Here is a 22,332-nt window from a genome sequence, read left to right as displayed (position 1 = left end):
CGTATCAACAGGTGACTCTTATCTCGTTTGAACACATGCCCACACGTCGAGACGAGATAACCCGGTAGTGCAGTATTATCTCGAATGTACGGATAAAAGAATATATCCCGGGGTCAAAAGTGACCCGGATTCGCCTGACACCGGACTGTGAAACCTCTCGCGGTTTAATTGCCTCCTATCTCGGGCATTTCGCCCGTTGCCTATCGCAACAAACCAGAAAACCAACATCGCGAACAAGAGTGGTAGCGGGTGGGAGAGAAACAGAGAGCGAGGTGTACAGGGAATAAAGAAACACAGAGAGGAGGATAATAGACATAGATTATAGCGACCGGTGGGAGCTGCAACGGAGGCACACGGAGAGGGGAAGCGAAAGAAGCGGGGTAGAGCGGTCGTTTGCCTTGGATCGCCTTCGAACCAGAGTCCGAGCTCGATCCCGAGAGCCCGAGCGCGAACCCAGGCTCGATCCCGATCCCGATCCCGCCTGATTTCCGCCGCGCGCATTCCATCCGCAGGTTCGGCCGATCTCGGCCGTTTTCGAGCCGCTCCGTTCTCGTTCGGAGCCGCTCGGACGCGCGGCTCGGCCATGCCGTCGTGGAACTTCGGCCACAGTCGTGTGTCAGCGCTCGCGCGGAGTGGATCGCGAGTACGTGCTCGTTCCAAAACTGGGAACGTATAGAGAATGACGAGGGTGTCCTTTCTGGCCGTGTCACAAGACGCTGAGAAGGACGCTGAGTTCGCGCGCTGACGGTTCGTCGTCTGCCTCCGCAGCCATGTCATCGCGGTGAACACGCTCAACGTTTTTTACGATCGTTCGTCTCCGTCGAAGGTAGTAATATCGCACGTGGCCACGGCGGGGGCAGGATTGTTCTCCAGCCGGCGCGTTAACGTGCTGTGCGTGGTAACAGTGGATGTGCTCCGTTCGATCTCATCACCTCGCGACATATCATCGGTCAAGTTTCTCCCTCTGCGATTCTGTGTGCCCTGTGACCGGACTTAGACCGGTCCTCAATCCTGGATAACGCTCGTCCTCCGTGGAGCCGGCCCCGCGTAGCAACCGAGACTGGACGCCCCTCGACGCTGAATCAACAGGTGGGAAACTGCGAACTAACAGGTACATAACTGTTTATGAATTATCAGTTGGATTGGCCGGGTCGGTGTGCTATTTAATTGCGCACTTCCGTTGGTATTTTGTAACTTATTCGTTGGAATGCGGCTCCCGCACACTTGTATCGGGATCACTGTACTCCAAAGCGGGGTAGTCAGGTACGAAACGCGCGCTCTGCGTGGCGGTAGTTTCAGGGTAAACGATATTCGATTTCAACCTGAATCGTGAAAAATACTCGAAATTCGAATTCATTAATGATTTGTTGCTAGCGACAGTACCAGCAATTGTTTACATGATCCAAGCTCCTATTCTAATTAATACGTAGACTCCTTTATACTGTGTGTCTCGTAAGTAAGCGAATCGAAACGAATGGTTTCAAAAGTTTTCCATTTCACCGGTTCGCGGCAGCTGTCAAGTCGCTCCCAGGTGGCGCACAACGTCGCCCTCGGATTCCTCGAGCTCGCGGAGCCAAGACGCTCCAGGCTATCGCACGCACTCCTCTTGCACTTGCATTTCTCGCGGATCAACGGACGCTGCGTTACGCGTTATTCGCGCACCTGCACGACCCTCGTTCTCAGGCGTCGCGTCTCGTTGCGCTCGCGCGTTCTCCTTTTGCCTTTCGAAAGCGCGAATCGGAGTCGCTCCACGTGCGAACGAAAATACAGCCATTACGTAACGGAAGAGCGTAATCCTGAGATCTCGTCGTTCCTGTTCAATCGATTACGTTATTGGGGAAGGTTTCGGAGTCTTTCGGATCGGAGTAGGTCGACTTCGGCCCTGAAATATTTTTTCAAGCAAGGAGGCTGCTTGGAATGTTAGTTTTATACTAGAGACTGTTACTGTTTTCTACATTTATTTGGCTGGAGTTTGTTTTTTTTTGTGTTGCTGTTTGAATTATTACATATAGGTTGGATAAAATTTGGAGTAGGATCACATTCGGTACAAATAGTTGTTAAGGTAGTACATTTTATAATTCAAAGAAATATTATTAATGTAGGACAAATTTTGCCTGATAAATTTAATTTATTCGTTTGGAAAATTATTTGATTTAGCCAGATACTCTTAAATAAATTTTATATACCCGAGAGTGAAAATGATGATAACACAAATTTCAAACAACTCAGTTTAAGAAATGCGAATATAATTTGAAATAAATGAAAACAACTGTAACAGAGCATTCTGTCGGTAGGTCTTCCGACGCAAAAATTTTCTTTTTTAAAGGTACGGGGGCCCATCTTCCGCGAGTGTTTTGCGCGATGTTTACGCTCTCGCGCGAAGTTTACGCTCTCGCGCTAAGCGGCTACGCGAATTTTAACGGATCGCGTTTCTTTTGCACGAGTAAGCTCGAGATAACGATCTCCGCTGGATCCTCCGGTATTCGTGCGTTCTTGGAGCGCGATTCAACAGCCACACCGGTACCGAGAACCAGCTCGCAACGGGATATCGCGGCACGAGGTGCGCGCATCCCCGATTGTATGTACTCGCCATTAACAGCACGCTAAACATTCTCAGGAAATTTTTCTCACGCACGGACCTCGACCGTTTCCCTCTTGCCGCGTCGTTCCATGGCGTTACTTTCCCTCGTTTCTCTTGTAATCGCTCGTAATGACAATTTTCGACAGGAAAATATCGTTTCTTACGTTAATTGCATCTCGTATTTCGCGTGCAACCACGCGAAATGCTGCGATGTAGGTATTGGGTACAATCGGTTTTCCAAACGTGGGACGGAGGCTCCATTATCCTTACTAATAGGAAGAATCGTGAGGGAGTGTTTGAGTGTTACTGTGGTATTCCAGAAAATATTGTGCATTTCATCACTTTAACGTAAATTATAATTTTTATGGGAAATAATTTGATGGTAGAATATTCTGAGAATGATGGTACTCATCTAGGACTGTATGCTGATTCTTTGGGTGCAAAAAGGTACATATATCGATGTTCGATGCAACCATCAATGTTGAATCATCTCTAGTTTAATATGTGCATCTTTTCCCTGAAAAGATGATTCACGGTCTGAATTATACACTGAGCGAATTACAGTTTTAAAAAAGGTACTGACTATTTTATCGATACACACACTCAATTTCTATAAAAGGTTTAAAAAGACCAGACGTACAATATTTTCTGAAACTCTGTCATAGAAGATTTACTCCGAGATGTGTATTTTCACTCAACTAGAGATTCAGCTAAATTGGAAACTACGATTATGGTTTCCGTATAGCGGCAAACATTGTTACGTTGTCGAGGAAGTTTTGCATCACCTTCTCTCAGTTTTCCTACAAGTAACCTGTCTCACGTCTGCGACAACATCTCGATTCACTATGGTACATGTGATCACACCAGGAGTATGAAAGTTAATGATCTTGCGTTTCTTTTCAAAGTTATTCGCACTTGCATCCATTGTTCTCGGTTTCACGGGAAATTCAACGTTAGAATTTAAATATAATTAGTGCAAATAGTACTATTCATATTTTTCAAACCTCTGAGAGCATGAGACTGAAGAAAGGTACAATTGATTCATGAAAATAGAAATAGGAAATTTGTAACAGGAGGATACTCAAGTTATACTTCGTTTATTACGTGAAAGAAAAAACGTATTTTCAATGAAGACTAGCATGATAGTTTTCGTTTACCGTGCTGACCATTTTTATACAAAGGCATGCTTAACCTCAAGGTCCTATAAAACAATAGACAAGTGTTTACAATTACCTGTACTTATCACTATCCTTCAGTGCAGTCGAATGAATATTTATTTTACCTATCCACATAGCTTACAGCAATCGACAAGCTCTTCCTTCTTATAGCCAGACAACTTCATCGCAAAATATTTAAGAACCATAAATTTCTACCATCTGAAAATCGCAATTAACTTTTTTAAATCGTAACTGAAGATGCAGCACTAGGCGATTTGCAGTAAACTATTTGAGACAGCTTTCTAGATTGACTGACGTTTATAACAAAAAATGAGACACACGAGGACGACAGGAATGCGATTATAAGAAACTGTAAATTTAGATACGACGTAAATCTCAAAGCAAAACGAATTTAGTAACTTTTATGACGATGACAGAACGATATAGAGAAAGTATAAAATCACGTACGGTGACGTTGACAGCGGTCGTAAAAGTATTAACAATTTTAATCTTCTAGCTTAACGATAGCTCCACTTTTTTTCTTTTATTACCCATTTCACGAAGTACGGCACAGAATTGCTCGGTATCGATACTGTTTCGAAAGATAGGCTAATTGTTAACATAATACTCGTGATACACATGCTTTTCTGATAATGGAGTCTCGTGTCATCCAGATTTATTCATTTTCTAAGGAATATTTACTCTAATTATCATACCATACATTCAATAAATTTATTCCCTTCATCGTAACAAAAATTAAGTCATCTGTATATTAGTAAAATTGTTTATAAAAAAAAGATATTAATTACACTATATAAAAGGGTATTTACTACATCTAGTATTACCTTTAATTTCGTTAAATAAATTCGATCGTCGAATGAAAAAATTCTTCAAGCTTGGTACCCTAAGATCGCACCTCGGCCTTGATATCGACTCGATATATCGGCTCGAGTGCCTTGACCTTTTGGTCGATAAATCCGTGGGTTGGTTCTTCTTCGCGTGGAAGGCTGCGTTTCCTTTTCCAGCCTTTCGACACGATCGTTTTTCGAACGGGGCAGCCGCCTCGAGCTACTCGAGCCCAGAGAATAGCGCAGCGTGCAATGCGAAGATTACCGGTGCCAGTGTTTTTCGCGGGTTCGGACGCGCCCATCCACGAGAAATCGAATAATTAAACCGATTCAATACGCCATTGTGAGCTAATGGGCAAAAGTATAATAGAATTAGCCTCCGACGCGGCTGAATGGCAAATATCGTGCAGTTCCGTCGACCTTGGGAACCGATGCTCGACGTTAGAATGGAAGTGAAAAATTGCTATGGGCGAGGGTATACCAGCCGGGGCAGGTATATCGAGGATCACAAAACTCGCCTACGATTGTGCTCGTTTCCCTCGACCGTTGGCGCATAGGCGATCGAAGACCCGAGTCTCATGAATGAATCATGACTACCTTTAAGAAACCTCAGGATCCTCCCGTATGAGGAACCTTCACCGTCGGTACAGGTAGCCTGGCTGCACTTGTTAATTATGGACTCGTGCAAAAGTTGCTGCCAGTGTATGTTCTACCCAGGACTACATGGACGCACCAATGCAACGCTTGTTAAAATACCATTAACTAATATATCGATCGAGCTGGGTCGCGACCCTTTCGCCAGCGAATTAAAGTGAAAGCTCGTCTGGTAGTTATGTTTGGCTACCTAGAACTCGATGGCTGGTCTCTGCGTGCTCGGGTCTTGGGTTTGGAATATTTATGGATAGATCTTTGTTAGAGTCCCATATTCGTTTTTTCATTTTGTTATTGTCAAATTCGAGCAGTCCATTGATATTCGTAGTTAGAATATTATTTGAGCCGTTCATTGTACAAATCGATTAACTCCATAAAAGAAAAAGTTGAGAAATGCGGTGAAATAATAAGGTACATTATTTTTTTCAATTCTCTTTGCGATATATATTCAGATAAATATTGTAGAATGCATAAATTGGGGTTTCACCTAACGGTACATAAAATTAATAAGAAAGAATAGCGAAAAAATAATCGTTAATAATGTTAAAATTCTTATGTGACACGGTGGAGTTAATCGATTTATGCAATGAACGACTCATTTGTACTTATTCTTCTCCTTTAAATGGTTGTAGAACCAAAATGTCAGTCTATGATTGACTCAGTCGTAATCAAATATTTAATCGGAGTTGTAGTTTCCATTTTCTGATTTCTAAAGGCGAGCACATGTTTGAAAAGTGTAATCGAAGCTACTAGCTTTCCAGTTTGATTTATTTCAAAGAGCATAATTATTAGCCGAATATCTAAAATAAAATCAATGCATAGAAAGTCAATTAAACGTCTATTCCGAGATCCTACAGATCTCACACTGATCTTATCAGCTCAGTGTTTCAGTTTCTGCCGGTCGAAATTTTCATTTACGATTTGCAGATCCGGTTTTCTGGAGGCATTCAATTATTTTTTAACGAGCGTCGCGCAGCCAGTAATTCATTTACAAAATTCTCGTCGCGACCAAGTAAAATTTGTAACCGAATTTTAGCTTGAAAGCGAATTTATGCGGGCCGTTACCGCAATTATGAGAAGTTCTGGAAAGCGTCGAAAGTAGGGTAACGAAACCAATCTCTTTCCGCCGCGGTTTACGCAAGCGTTCGGATAAAATCTGAATTTTAAACGGCCGACGCACGGCGAAATGCTTCAATTGCTGGTTGTTGACGCGCGCTCGTCGATCGACGATTAGTAATTCAAACACGCGTCCTCGTGCAAGCCTCTTTGTTGCCTCGACACTCGTCGGTAAATATTTGTAGCGATGTCGAACTATCGTTCCGCTTCGTTGTGTACATACGTGCGTTTAACGAGTACTTTTTCTTAATAGTCGAGCGGTCTACGAATGTGTTTTTATTTACAATACTCTTGATTGCAACTTTCAGCGATTAATAACGTAAACTCAGACGCACAAACGCGATTGCGTAGATAAAGTACGTATTGTATTTCGACGCTCACTCTAATACGCTATGGTTTGAATGACCTCGACGAATCATACGTATTTGAAAGGAAAAACGAGTACGACGTAAATTGTATACACGTCTCGTGTCCCGTACAACGCGACGTCCTTACCGCCGAAACATTTGTGTCACAACAGGAACCGTGGTTTTTTGTTACGACGGATCGCGTTTCAACCGCTTGAGGTTGGTCAATGGTTCGAGCACGTACTTTTCGGAGAAACGACGACGTACGCAATCATTCAATAAATCTACAGGTCTCAGAATTTGCTCGATATTCAAGTCGACGTAAACACGTTTCGTATTATTGTACACGAGTATACAGTCCATCGCAATAGTACGAATACGAAAAGGAAAGGAAACTCCGATTGCAGATTATTCGATTCGAAACAAGCATTCGAATTTCTCAAGCTGCTCGAACAATCATTATGATTTCCTTCAGGCTTTCTTCTGTTTTAATAGCTGCAAAGACTCCGTCGCTATCACGCATCATCGCATTTATGGTGCCGGAATTTCATTAGATTTCGTCGCGCTCCGAAGCTGGAACAAATACGATTCGCGAGCGGATGCGACGATGAGCATAAATTGTAATTATTAATGCGTCAAAGCGAAGTTGCGCAAGCTACGCCTTTCACTTTCCATTTTAGACGAATCCCGATCACACGAATTTGTTCTCTGGAACTACGAATTACGATAGCTCGAGTTTCGACACGATTGCGACATTGTATTGTCTTCCTCGTACTAGAATCATAGATGTGCGATTGGATACATTCAGGAATTACTATTAATTTAATTTGATTCGTTCATCACTTCAAGAACTATATATTTTTACATTCATTATACAGGTAAAAGGAAGACAAATACGTTTCTATCTTGATACGAGAGTCTAAATATCTTTGCGCAATTCATCCTGGAATTCCATTTCGAGTAACGACACAAAAATCGTAATTACTCCTTTTGAAAAAATTCCTCTACTTCTGTTGCAATTGTTATTTCGATAAACGGTCGTCGAGATTCTCGTGGGTATAAAGCCATCTTTCCTCGCGTAAATATGCACAGTTTACTGCATTCACTCATTACCGTTGATTAATTTCCCTTTTCTTCTGTATAACGAGACGCTGCTCCTAAGTCAATAGTCAAACACCTGCTTCAGCCTCGCGTCGCATGCGTAATTTAACGACCGAACGATACACCGGGTGGTAATACTTGTTGAATTTCCACACTTTTTACGGCGGAATCTCGTCTCGAGTCGCGCAGGACGTTGCATTTTGTTTGGAGCAATCAAGCAGTGCTTAGATTTTTCTCAAGTTTCTTACGTTTTTCTGTGATGCAACGAAATTCCCAACATTGTTGGTTTCTGAAATCAACGTATGAGTGAGGCACTTTAAGTACCTCCATTTAGGTTTGAACTCCTTTCGAGTTACAAATCAATTGATTACTGAATTTTACTTGATTCTGTTTGACTTGACTCCATTTGACTTGAATATATTTGATTTGATTCCATTTGACTTGAATATATTTGATTTGACTCCATTTGACTTGATTTGATATCGAACTCCATTCGAGTTACAAATAACTCCATTTGACTTGCCCTACTTGACTCTATTTTAATTGCTAGTATCTCCATTTTATCTTACCCCATTTGAGTCGCTGCTAGCTCTATTTGACTTGACTCCATTTGACTTTACCCTACTTGAATTACTAGTAGCTCCATTTCACTTGACTCTATTTCGTCTTCGTGTAAATCCACTTGACTTCAAACACCATTCGACTCGCCAGTAACTCCATTTGATTCAACTCCATTCGAGTTGGCTATTAGCTTCAATAAACTTCAACCTCCACTCGACAGTACTCGAAAGTGTATCCGTGCAGGTATTTCGCGAAAAATATAGGTGAGCGAAAGAAAGGCAACGGACATAGGTGAAACGCCATCGCCTCGGAAGGAGCACGTTGCGTTGCTCAAGAGCGTTGCGCGGGAGGTCTTTCTCGCGGGTTATGCGAGCCCCACGGTAGTCGGTGTTGCGGTAAATATAGGTTTGTGGCTCCGTTGCACCTCTTCTCGCCGGATCGCCGCTGGAACGAGGATCCAGTTTGACTGGAACACGTTCTAGTTTTCTCACGAAGCTGGGCCTAGACGCATTCTGGGTCACTCGTACAAAATATATTTGGAGTTCCAGTCCGTGCCGCGGCTCGTTCCCCGAGGTGATTACGGAATTCATCCGCGATGAAACCGGAGGAACTGCTCTCTCGCGTCTCCGCGGCGAATTTGTATCGGCTCTAAACACGTGGGGATTATACTCAGCGTGACGAATGGGCCAGGTCATTAGTGACTCGCTAATCTAGGAGCTACTACGCGGGGCCACCGATTTTTTCCTGCCTCGGGAAAAATACACTTCAGAGTTATAGTGCACTTCCATGCGGATTTTTATCGCCTCGCGTTACAGTTACACAGTGCATTACTCGCGCGAGGAAGCGGAGTAATTATAGTTTATTTTTCATCGAGCCGGGAGCGTTAGGTGGCGTAAGAATTGGCGGGTGTGTGCGCCGGACTCGCATTTGATATATTGCTCGAAATAATTAGAGGATCTCGCGCACGAGATACTAATGAAGTATCAAATTCTGAGGAACGAACCGAACGTTAATTTGCATTCGCTTGCAACATTCTCGCTATCCCGTGGCTTCGGCTGCTTACCTTGTCGTTTGAGAAATTTATCATACTCGGTTCGGTCTATGATACGTACTTCTACTCGCGTGTAATTCATGCTCGAGATCACGGAGATATCTGGGTGAAATTATTACGCATTTGTAGAATGATAATTTATAGCTTAGCGGAGACCGTTTCGCTTCTTGGTTTCATTTCGTTTACATACAAAAAATACGCGCCCACTTATTGTTTGCTTTGAGCGTTAGTTTGCGAAAGCACGAATAACCAATGAATAATTTCTTTTCCGAGTTCTGGTGAGATAAAGTAAAATTCGCGCGCGAGAGAGCTGAGATTATATCCGAAAACCAGTTACGTTGATGCTTTTTATCTCGCCATACGCATCTACCTGTCTTTCAGTTAGCGAACTTAAAGAACACGTGTACGTGACATTTTTGCAACATATCGCATTACATCTACTTCAATTAGTTGGAGGATATTAATTTGTCGCGAGGAGAGTGGTATATCGCGGGGCAGATCGACCAGACATTGGATCGCAGATCTTCCCGCAACAGGTTCTGCGCTACTTGTCTTACATTCTTCGAATAAACAAACAAATAAATCAGGAATGAGCAGAATTCCTCTTGAAACATGTCGCTCGAGTACTTAGTACCGAGTTGGTTTGAAAATGATTGTAACTAACGCGACACTGCTAAGCTGTTTACTGTATAGTTCGAGTATGATACCGCAGCAGGAGGTTAATTAATGTATTGTCTTTGAATCTGGCAATTCGTTAGCCTTGATTTCAAGTCAATTGGCATTTACAAAGTCTCATTGGGTATTCCTAATCAATGAATGTATTTATTAACAAATTTGTTGAATTCTGATGCTTTGAAATTCTATAAATTTTCATTCAGCAATCAGAGTCACTCTTATTATTTTAAACGTACAACGACGTTCCAGCTACTATAATATGACCTGTATACTACAACATTTATTTTTAGAAAAATAAGAAGTAATCGCTTACAAAGCTCAAAGTAGATCTCATTTAATTCACGATTCGGGGTGCAAAATTATCGATATAGGTCTAGGTTACTTTCTATCTAGATCGATGAAAAATGATTAAACCACCGTATGGGGTTGACGAGTAAATAAATACCCAACATCTGATTTCGGGTCGTGGTTCAGGAATTTCGAGCGTCGTGCTCGAGTTTGATGGTAAAGAGTCGTTTAACGAAAAATATCGTTCTGGAACCGTCGTTGAAGATTGCAAGCGATGCTAAACTGCTGAATGATGGTATCTGGACCGACGATCTGCGATTTACTCGCTCGACGACGGTCCTGGGCTGCGTATCTCGGGGCATCTTGAGCATTTCTCTGGCCGTTTCTCTATCCGGTCGGCCTCCTACCGTTTCGCACGTCTGGGTCGGTCGGCGCGTTGTGTGAGGACGGCGGATGCTCGCTCGAATGACGAAACCGGATGTCCTTCGCTCGTTAAAAAAGGAGAGATTAAACGGGGCTTGGAGGGGAGGGGAAGGAGTAATGTAGAATAACGCCAGGGTAGACGAGAGGGGCGGGAGCGAGCCGCGAATACCGCGGGAAGGAAGGAAAAGATCGGGGGTCTCCCCAAAGCCAATAAGTTTCGCATTAATAATCCTGTTGGCGGGGCGAATAGCGCGTCGAGTATATCCAGAGCGAGCATAATCGACGATCGAGACCTTGTAATCTTGAGAAATCGAAAGAAACCGCTGCGAGGGCGAAGGAGAAGCCAACAGGGATTATTAGCCCGAATGCGATTGGACGCGCGTTTCGATATTACGAGTTCGTCGTCGTCGTCGTCGTCGTCGTCGTCGTCTTGTGGTGCCCGGCGTCTAGCAATAAACGGTCCAGTAAATGTCGGGTATGCGTTAATACCGTGCCTGCTAATACCGATTAACCGACAAGATATTCTTTCGTGCGGCCATCGAGGCAAAGTAACCTACTTCGTTTCTTCTGGGAGCTGGTCAAGCCTGGAGTTGATTTCGAAACGATCTTTAACCGTGAAGCTATCTTTTCTGGTCGAGGATGGGACCAAATGACTTGGTAATCATTGTTAGTAGCACATTTTGTTTGTTATTATTCTTCATTCGGATCCTTGGACCATCAATGTTATTCCCAGTATTCGAGATTTTCACTCTTTAATTTTGCACTAATAAGATATCGAGTATCTGGAGATCGATTAATAGCGTCATGTTTATAGTAGGATCTTCTAAACAAACCTTACTGCTACCTAGCGGATCTGATAGTCGAGCTCCTGCTGGATTTAGACACAAATCTCAGACATCTAAAACTTTAGAAGTCTTGATCTTGATCTTCCACGATCTCCAGAACATCTTCGATTACCCGTGCAATCATTTTCATATGAAATCGATTTCTTCGGTTCCCTGTTAATTAATCACAAAACCCGTTATCGAAGAAACCTTGAAACGTCTCCGCGTTTCGCGCGTTCACTCGCACGTGCCGAACTAAATTTAGTCGCACAGTTGTTTTTCCCTCTTGGCGAAAGGAACGGTCGGTGCACGTTCGGTTTTTATTCGGCGACGTTGACGATTTATAACGCACCGATACTTGATAAGATCGAGAACAGGCTTTCAGAGGGAGACTTCGCGTGCTCGGGGCCTTTACACGAGCCGACGATTCGTGTCACGGGGTTCGCGAGTCATTTGCGACAATGAGCGATTCTGCAAATGTCGATGACACGCCGCGAGAGCGGTCATTGTGCAAGCGAGTAGGTCTGGGTTAGCTGCGCTGCGGACGACCCTTGGGTAATTGCGCCAGCTGTGACCTCGGTACGTGCAGCGACACAATTCTCATCTTGGTTCAACATAGATTGGTCCATTTCTGGTTGTTCGTGTTTGTGGATTAATCTGTAGAAGCATTGGATTTTCTTTGAAATTCTGTTTTATTATACAATTTATACGTTATTTAATAGAAAGGGTATGGCTGCATTTGTTTCAAATACTACTTGGTTGTATAACCTGAAAATCAGGTAGAATAATCATGATTTTGAATTTCTAAATTCTGAGTTCAGATTTGGAATCAGCGTCCCCAAAGACCCTTGCGAACCAAGTTTCATTCAAATCCAGGCACTTTTCGTATTTTGGTCCGTTATATCCGCCAACAAAATCAATTATTCGACTGATATGCTCTTTCCTCTCTCACAAAACCCACTTTATCGAATTTAAATTTTGAATAAACGAATAGCACCACCTCGACGCTTCCATTACAAATATTGATCGCAAAAAATATCACCCAGAGTCGTGCAAACACTCGGACGATAACTTATCTCGAACCGAATACTGACAAAGGGAATTATCCACGTTAACAATAGGAAAGAATTTTTCGCGTGTCCCGTTAAATATTGTCCTTTCCACGGCTCAATACGTTATCTACTCATTTCCATATGATAGGTCAGTGATAACGTTTCAGAACGTTCGCCCGTGGAGCGCGAGAATCGAGTCCGGTTCCTTTCTTTCGCGTTTGTTTCGCGCTCGAGCAAACGCGGCCGGTGTCGCGGCAGAAAATCAAACTTTATCGAAGCCTGTGATCTCGAAAAATGATGGGAGTCCTTGGTTGAAATCAGGCCGCGCATTACCGTTTACGGAGTCCCAATAGCGATCTACGCAATTGGCGCGCTTTTCAGTGGATGTGGCTAATAATTCAGAGCGAACTGGAATTACACACGCGATAGGTCTTTATTGATTATAGTTGTACTGCTTGGAATAGTCACTTTCGTACGTCAAATTATGTTAACACCAGGTTTACGGAGTTTTCTTATTAGATTTCTATTACTGTAATAATGCTTTCATGAGTGAAGGATTCATTTCAAATGTTGTTTGTTGCTTTGCTTCCGCCATACACTTTGACCTTAGAAATATTGATAATTAAGAGCCGCTTAAGTAGAATATTTAAAATTATCTCAAATAAAAAATATCTTTAAACTCGTTAAACACAAAAACAAACCTATCACCTAACGTGTCAATAGATGTTAACATTTTCATTTCTCTCCACTAAAAATTTACTTTTGCACCCTCTCATCGAACTAAGAGCAATGCACCAAAAGGTAAACCGCGGTTAATCTTCGACCTTCGATCTAAAATTTGATGCGATACGAGCTTAACACGCTCCTGAAATTCTCGGAACACGCGCAACCTATTACTGCGTGATCGTTCACGGTAAAGTGTTACTTAGAGACGGTATAGCGTTGTACCGTTAACATCTCAACTTCGTTTTTCTCTTTTTCTTGAATTTTTCACAGCGATTATCCGCGGAGCTGTATTATCCACATGCCAGACGGGTGACCGCATCGAGCGCGCTTCAATCATTTAGCGATCGTGTTGTATCGTCCATTGCTCGGCGAGGATCCTTTGGCTCTCCTCTGGAGATAACGGTTGCATCGAACGACCATCGAAAGTCATTACTTATTCATAACAGGTCGTTACTGTGCGCCAGATACTCGCTTTCTCGAGAAGAACGACGCTAATCGTTATCAATCGTTATCGGATGCACGGAAATGATCTCCGACTCGCGAACGACTCGTCGGATGTACGTCATAGGATTATAATTCGTTGGATAAGATTCCCGCTATTCGATTCGATACGACTCGAAAATGGCACTTCGGCGTTTTAGCTTTGATCTGGCTATTGGACTCCATTTCCACCAGCTTCTGTTGCTCTAATGTAGATCGAGTGACTGTATTTCGAATCTCCTTGATTCAGGTGCCTCTATTCCGAGTGTCCTTGATTCGAGTCCCATGTATCTCGAATGTCCTTGATTAGAGTGCTTCTATTTCGAGTGTCCTTAATTCGAGTGTCTCTATTTCGAACACGACGTATGCGTGGACTCCATTACGTCCGATTCCGATACCCGAAGCGAATATAATGTCATTGTTACTTTAATTAGTAATTACTCGAGTATGTGACTGGAGGATGTGTCCAAGCGTGCCGTTGTTCGACGCGCTAGGAACACGCCGAGGTGTATCATAACGGTTAACTAGCTCGTGGCCTGTTTCGATTCGCTATGGTCCTTCCTTGATGTACAGGGCGATTCTAGTAAAGTGATGGATGGAATTACCTTCGAATGTGTGAAGAGGTATGGTGAAACGGTTCCTACTCGAGCTATTCAATTGGAGTAGGAATGCTGCGTGATGGATACTTGTAATCTACAAATGGAAGTGTTGGATCATTTTGTTCTCTACACGTGGCGCAATTTCGTCAATTGTTTCCTAATAAGGAATTCAAATTGATCGAAAGTTTAGCGTATATCATAGCGTGTTACTCTGACGCATCTTTTATTACTAATTGCACTTCTGCTACTTTTCCCATCGAGCTTTTCAATACAAAAAAAAATACACAATGTTATTCTCCGCGTTGAATATTTGTCGCGTTTGGCGGTATAATGACGCGAATCATTTTATGAGTCCTTAAGTACAATTTCAATGAGCGTTCCTCCGTTTTACGACGACAGCGAGGATCGACGATGACTATTCGACGAAGATTACCCGATTCAGTGAATAAAAACACTCCTTTCTATCGTGTTTTCATAGATCATTGCCCCCTCGCAACATGTTCGAATCTTCGCGTTTTTTTTTTCCTCGGATGGAAGAACGTTGGAATTCGCGAGAAAGCTCGTGCAAATTCATTAAAGGATTGTGTAAAGTCCTTGTCGGTGGTTTCTTCGCAAAGATAGCTGTCACGCTTCATCTCCCTTCGGCGGTCGATCGAGTTTAGTTGGAATCTGTCGTAATTACCAGAAAGTGAAACACGCAGTTTGTTTTGCTCGCGAATTCTCGCGACAAAACACCGATCGAGAGGTTCCCAGCGCCGCGATGGCAGGCTAAGAGTAATCAAAGATTAACGATTAATGAATAATTAAACGCGAGGAGGTTTGAGCAGCTGCGAATTATTGCTTCGTAATCGCAGGACGTGAATACGAATTATGAGTTGTGAATATTTATGCGAATTCACGCGTTAACAAAGTTGAATTTATTTGCATTGGTGTAAATAAATGCGTCCTCATTCATTTTCTCATGTTTCCAGTTGTCTTTAATGCATAAACATCTGCTGTATACGTATAATTAATTAACACTCCTACAATTGTAGACAATTCTTATAAAAGTCATCATTGTGGATGTTTGCGCATTGAAAATACATAATAAAATACATAAATATATCACTCACAAGGTAAGACTTACTTTCGTTCAAGTTTCGCTTCATAGTTTATGCCTCTAAAAATATAAATTTGCATAAATAACCGTAACCTAGTAATCAGAAAGTAATTGATGCCCATTTCCCTGGGAACTATCTTTAAAGCTTCGAGCGTTGTCGTTCTCGTATCAAGCTTTCCAGATTACAGAGTTCGCGCGATCATATCTTCGCGGACAATGGTTGTAATAAGATATCGAAATTAAGAAAAGTCCGAGGATAATGTTTCCTGTCTGTATTCCGTGGAATTGCGCAAAGTCGAGCTCACTTGCGACAGACAATTCCTTGAATGTCAAGCTGAACGCCTCACGATCGAAGTACCGAGCCGGGTAATAATCTGAGAGCACTGCGGCAAGAAAACCGTGATAAATTTAGCGTGTCGGTGACGTGGTGCGGTAGCGATCGCCTTTGTCGTCGATTCTTAACGCATTGAAAATCGCATTTACGAAATTCATTATTCATAATCGTGGCTTATAAAAGTTTAAATTTGGACTAGATTATTTGTGGTTCTTTTCTGATTCAGAAATTTAACCATCGGAAGGTTGAGGTCTTACGCAATCTATTGACAGAAATTATAAAATTTGTTCTTGAAACCAGACAGTGTACAAAAAATATCGTTCAGTTCAGAAGCATATTCAATACTGAATTAGATATTAAACGACTGATCTGCCTCGAATTAGAATTCATAAACGCAAACAGACAACCAGGAATTTCCTCCTCTCGAATTCTAAGGACAGTCCAAACACATTTCGTCAAGATATACCCTCCGTCCTTTGTCCTCAGGAGCATTTGGTCCACGTGTGAATCAGAGTGTGCCTCGAATCCACAATAATGGATTAGAGCGCGCCGCAGGATGTCACTAATTTTCGGATCGCGTTTGTTTGCGTTGGATCTCGTTTTAGTCCATAATGGAAGCTGGAGAACGCAGACGAATTCTCGGGGGGGTTGGAAAGCGACGAAATGCCCGTGAAATATTTCTCGTGGACCACGGGGATCCCGGATGCTCGAGCGCAGCGCTTATTGTCGCGGTATCGTAGGTATTCGAGCAATTGTTGACTTAGGTCCCGAAAGCAGCGCAAATAAAGGCAGTCGTGGAATCGAGAGCCTGCCGCTTTGTCTTTCTGTTCCTTTGTCTCTTCGTATCTCTCTGTTTCTCTCTCGTTGGTATTTTCAGCGCGGTGATTTCGACGCGAGCAAACACGCAGTTGTTATCGCAACTTTGCACGGCTCGAGGTTCCTTTGAACGAGACTTATCGTCCGCGACAATTTGCGACTTCTAAGGTGCTGTCGATCTTAGCATTTTATATTATTAACATGATTCTCTGTGGGAGATTCAAAAACAAGGCTATCCACTCTTGGACATCACAAATTTTACGAGCGATAAGTTTGTTGTTATGGAAGACACATGCACGAATCGATTAACTCCACTTTTTGAAGAATCTTAAATTTAAGTACGAAGCACTTGGTATAGTCGACTTTTTATATTTATAATAACTGTTTTGAATAATAAAGATTAACGCCGATAATTTTAAAAACCAAGAGTCCAGGTGTAATACCTAATTTACATACACCAAAACCAGTGCTCTAAGACTCGTACAGTTTGTTTTCTCAATGTGAGCACCTAATCTCTCGAAACCGCGATCCTCGGAGTCGCAGAGGCGCGTGAAGATCGCGGTGTATTTTTGAACAGGATCTCGCGATCCACACCGGCCACTCGGGCCAATGTAAAAGGAAAAGGGGGAGAGAGCGACAGGAAAGGAAGAGAATTTGCTGGCCGCTACAAATTTGGCGATCGAACGTGTCGCGGTTGCCAAAGCGATCCGACCAGTTGCGCGATGATATCCAGCGCGAACACAATGGGTTGTTCGACGCGAAACCGTCCAACCGAAACCAGATTTGTCAGGTGATCTAATCACTAATTTTTACGTCGCTTTCTTGGGGAAACTTTTGTGTTTTTTTAAATAGTGGATAAGGGAAAGATTTTTGAAAATGTTGGAGAATTGGGATATTACGAGGCAGATGGGTAGTATTTTGGAGTAAAATTTGGAATGTAGGTGAAATTTAGCAATATTAAAATAAGTCTCGAAGAATTATTTAAAATTTTGAGAAATGTTTAAATAGTGGTGTCAACTTTTATTCAATAAATTTATTGTCACTGTTGCTTGAAGAGCGTGAGTTTTCAAATGCTTGCATTTAGAAAGAAAGCAATGCAAGTCACTCTAGTTACAAAAAAATGTATTGACTATTGTTTCGAAGAAATGTTCGTCTTTAATAGCTAAAAGGAATATAAAAGTCTAAACAGGGTTGAGAATGCGACCCTACTTGTCCTCTAATACAAACCAGTTTTCGAGAAAGGTGGCACGTTACAATTAACCGTATAAAGGTTAATTAAACTATTCACTGCGTCGAAGCATACCCGCCGGAACCTGTGGTAATAAAGGCCAGGTGGTACCTTCCATTGTTTCACTAGGCATGCATCTGCAGCAAGGTCGTAGACTCGAATTAACGGTACACCTTCGCAATAAATATCCTTTGTAATGCTAAATCCTTATAGTATCCCATTGGAATGGTCCTAATTCTCACAAAAATGTGCCCGACCTTCACATTAACCGCCACATAGTTAGAGACCTAAACTGCAGACGTACCATTTATTAAATTGGCGATTGACAAGACAGACTACCACTGAATTTCGTGCTGTTTATTGCGTCGATCATAAATAAATAAATACATTTTTGGAGTCTTCATGGTCCTCTGCCATATAGTTATCCGAGTAGCACCGAACCTGCGATGTTAATATGGGTGAAACTAGCAACCTGTAATAAATAGTCTCAAGGAAAGAAATGTAGAAGTTACATGTAGATCTGTCAGATCCCCTCTTCCTTAGAAGCTGACCGATAGTTTTCGCATGGCTCCACAGTGGTGCCACCGGACGCCATAGTGCTAATATCAATAAATTCAATTTAAAATAGTCTCAACCCTCACAATCTACCGTAAAGCTCCACGCCTTCATTATCTGCAAAATACCAGGCCGTCCGGTCCATGTTCATCGCGTTAGAAGAAAAGTCGTCTCAATTGTTGGCCGGACCACGTTAACGGTACGTTCAGAGAATCCGCGAAGCGTGCTGACCGCGACTCGACGCAATCGGGTCGTCCCTGGCGCGTGTCACGGCGAACGGATATCTCCTATCCGTCGTCCTCGAGGCGAGACTTCACAAGCGTCGCGTCTCTACAATAGCCGCTCCTCTCTATTAACCAGCCACGGCTCCGTTTTTCGCGTCTCCGTGAAATTGTATCGCGATACGGGCTGTCGAGTTCGCGCCACACGCATCGAGCTTTCGAAGGCGAGCTGCTGAAGCGATACGACTGCATTCCAAGCCGCTTGTGTATGCGACGACGCGAGAGAGGCGGACCGACACGACGAGCGCGGGACGAGTCGCGGTTTTACTTTACGCCGTCGTAAACGAGAAATTCGTATCGACGTGGACGCGTAATGGGCGAGGATATTGGGATCATTTAGAGTCGCCGCGGATGTTACTGCCGCTTCTTTCTTTCTTTCTTTCTCTTTTTTTTTTTTTGAATTTTTTTTTTTATCAGCGAGAATTTGTCTTATTTGCGTGCCCCGATACCTTTACAGCCGGCCACGTCGACGATAGCGGACTTGGGAGCCCGCGGATGAACGACCATCAAAACTTGGGTTGCGATTGGACGGATGATTTCGGTTTTAAATATTTTATCGAGGTTCGATGGGTGTAATGAATATTGAACAGTGTCCGATTTTTTTTTAACCTCACGATTACGTCTCGATGAGGGAGTGGTTATATGGTTTTCTGACGATAAGTGACGCGGAGAGAAAATTTTTTATCGAATACGATGTTTTTGATTGGGTACGGTAAAGAATTTTATGGTATTGTTATCGAGCCTCTTCGGGATGCGTTGCAGTTCTGGAAAATATCTTGTATACATATTAACTGAATCAAGCTGATGTCAGGTTATAGTCAAGCATTTCAATTATCAAATATTCGATTTGGAGAAGTATTCGAAATAATGTATTTTGATCACAGACGTACTCGAACGAGTTTGACGAAAAAATCGAACAAAATATCTCAGCCCTAAGTGAAAGATAATCGGACGAGTATGACATGCGCGAGTTTTTCCATTATCGGGGGCAATGAATTTGCTGGACGATGAGCAAGCAAAATGATTTAAATTGCTCGTGTTTGCGCGATAACGAAAGATCGCGAAACTCGTTCCCGGCCTGTAAAATTGTAACTTTCTATTCGTCGAGCATTTTAGAGTTCGGTTTTCTTGGATGAATCGCTCGTCATTAATCGATAACTTATAATGGTACGAAGGTAGAAGAACATAACCGCGGAGAAATAAGAATGGGATAAGCGCGTAAATACAGGGTGAGATATAAGTTGATGCGCCATTAAAAACTTGTTTAAATGTGGAACGAAAGAAAAGGCGAGTTAAAAAAAAAAATTTATGGAGCCCGCCGTTGCAGAGTCTTAGTCGACGCAATTATCCACGATTTATTACTTCTACTTGCGATTCTAACGAGTGTTGCTAAACACTGATGATGATATGCCTAAGTATTTTTCTAGTAAAGCACAATAATTTCAGTCTGGTTAATAAGATACTCGAGGCTCTCGAGAATTTTCAAAATAAAATAATGTAGCAGCATGATATACGAAGAAATATTTTTATTTAATATTTCAGAAGGTTATAACTTTCATTAATATTGTTAAAATATTATGAGGTACTATAATAAATTTCGTCTGAATAATTCTGCCTTCATAAAACTAGAAATTGAAAATATTTTAAATAAAATAAGTACATTTAAATGAAAAGAAAAGAAAAGTTCATAAAAATGTATTTAAATCTATATTTTTCAAGCTTATCCACTCCAATAATCGACTGCTAGACGAAGTTATCCATTAAGCGAGTGAAACGCGGCATAAACTGTATCAGAAGTTTCATAACCCTTCCTTTCCATTGTCTCCTCGATGCAGATCCGGAAAAAATGGGGCTGTGATCGATGCCCATCGCCGCTTAATTAGCATCGATCTAGCAGCAGCCATTAGGGAACGTTATGTAAATGATCGCAGAGTTCGGTTTAATGTCCCATTGTGAGTCGATAAATTTCGCCGTTGCTTCGAAGTTTCGATGCTCGTATCGTAATCGATGTAATACGCTCTCCAGATCGGGATTATCGATCTGTCTCGAGAGAGTACAGTCTCTGGATCAACGATCGGTGAGTGGGAAAAACCATGTGGATCCATTTAGCACTGTCATAGAGATGGCTCAAGAACGAGCTGCGTGTACCACCAAGTGATTATTCGAGAGAAATGTTGCTTTGTCATCCCACAAGCTTATCACACGTATTACAGTCGATTCCATAAAGTCTAAGACCTACCAACTGTACCGAATGCAAAGATTCTTTATAACAAGTATTCCTTCCCGAAATTCTCAAGAAAATGACGACCTTTAAAACTACACCTGTTCTACTACGAACACCATTACTCTCCATACAGCAATTGTTCAAAGTCTGTGACGTAACAAGGACTGCAGATACCATGACCATCCAGTAACGCTTCTCCATTATTCTCTGAAACTGTCAACCACTGGTTCAACCACCATAACCAGTACTTGAACCTTACCTTATCCCTAAAAGTTCGTACGACGGTGTCGTAACTTTCTTCGGGCACGACACAACCCTCGACACACAGCCTCTGCATGCACACACGTATGCGCGCGCGTGCGATTGCGTTCGATTATACCAGGACTGACATTTGGAATGCTAATGTCGATTAGCGGAGTCGATAACTATCGACGGCCGCGTGCGGGAGTACCGGCCACTCGAGTACTCACTACTCGAGTACCCACGCACTTGATCGTACCCGGTCGCCGCGGCGTTGTATGTGTAACGAGACATAACCTTTCCTTTTGCACGCTTCGCAATTTGCGGCGTGTCTGTTTCAGCTGCGTTTGTTTAACTTCCCCTCGAACGCGCAGGAAACGTTCGCCGCGTTTGTTGGTAGAAAGGAATCGCTCCGGAGGATGTAAATCTCTGCCGATACGGTAACCTCGAGGCACCGAGTTCGGAATTGGAGATCGTATCGACGATCGTCGAACCGACGCGCGAGCAGTTTTGACAATTCGAAGGAGGTTGATTTAGATCGGTAGACGCAGGAATGGGTGGTTCTGGTTACCTGAAACTTGAGTTTCTATCTATTATTGATCCGTTGGCTAGGGCCCGTGACAATTTGACGGACGGTGATATAGAACTGCGCGGGATATGGTATCGAGGAATTTTATCCTTCGGTTCGCGCTGTGTCCGCAATTGGTAGCGAAAAAGAATAGGCAGTTTCGATCGTAGAGCTGTCGAGTGCTGGCAGACCTTGGTGCTCATGGTAACTTGAAATCCAAGCTTCTGTTAACATTTGTTTAGCTGTTGCCTAGCGTTTTGACAATTCGAAGGGTGCTGAGGTTGAGCTGTAGACACATGGTATCGAGGAATTCAGCTCTCGAGATAGTATAAAGTGTTTCTTGGAGAAAAGGAATCGTTACTGTGGATCGTCGAGGTGGGGTGTAAACCTTGGTGGATATGGATACTTGTAACTTAACTTTCTATTGATCTTTATTGAACTGTTGGCTAGGAGTGTCAATACGAAGGATGTTGATTTAGTACCGCGAGATATGTCGTAACGAGGAAT

At 42.7% G+C, this 22,332-nt stretch overlaps 1 protein-coding gene across 1 annotated transcript in view; it reads left to right on the top strand.

The window, feature by feature from the left end:
• Nucleotides 1-613: 613 nt before the first annotated feature.
• Nucleotides 614-22,332, top strand: part of LOC128894836 (serine/arginine repetitive matrix protein 2-like) — a 189,526-nt gene continuing 167,807 nt past the window's right edge. Inside the window, exon 1 of the mRNA XM_054156848.1 lies at nt 614-1,111. The gene's annotated coding sequence lies outside the window, so the exon portion shown is untranslated. The remainder of the gene's footprint in view (nt 1,112-22,332) is intronic.

This window comes from Hylaeus anthracinus, unplaced genomic scaffold, assembly GCF_026225885.1.
Source record: "Hylaeus anthracinus isolate JK02 unplaced genomic scaffold, UHH_iyHylAnth1.0_haploid 4, whole genome shotgun sequence".
Taxonomy (NCBI): domain Eukaryota; kingdom Metazoa; phylum Arthropoda; class Insecta; order Hymenoptera; family Colletidae; genus Hylaeus; species Hylaeus anthracinus.
The sequence above is the reverse complement of the archived record's forward strand: the minus strand, read 5'-3'. Positions and strand labels throughout refer to the sequence as shown.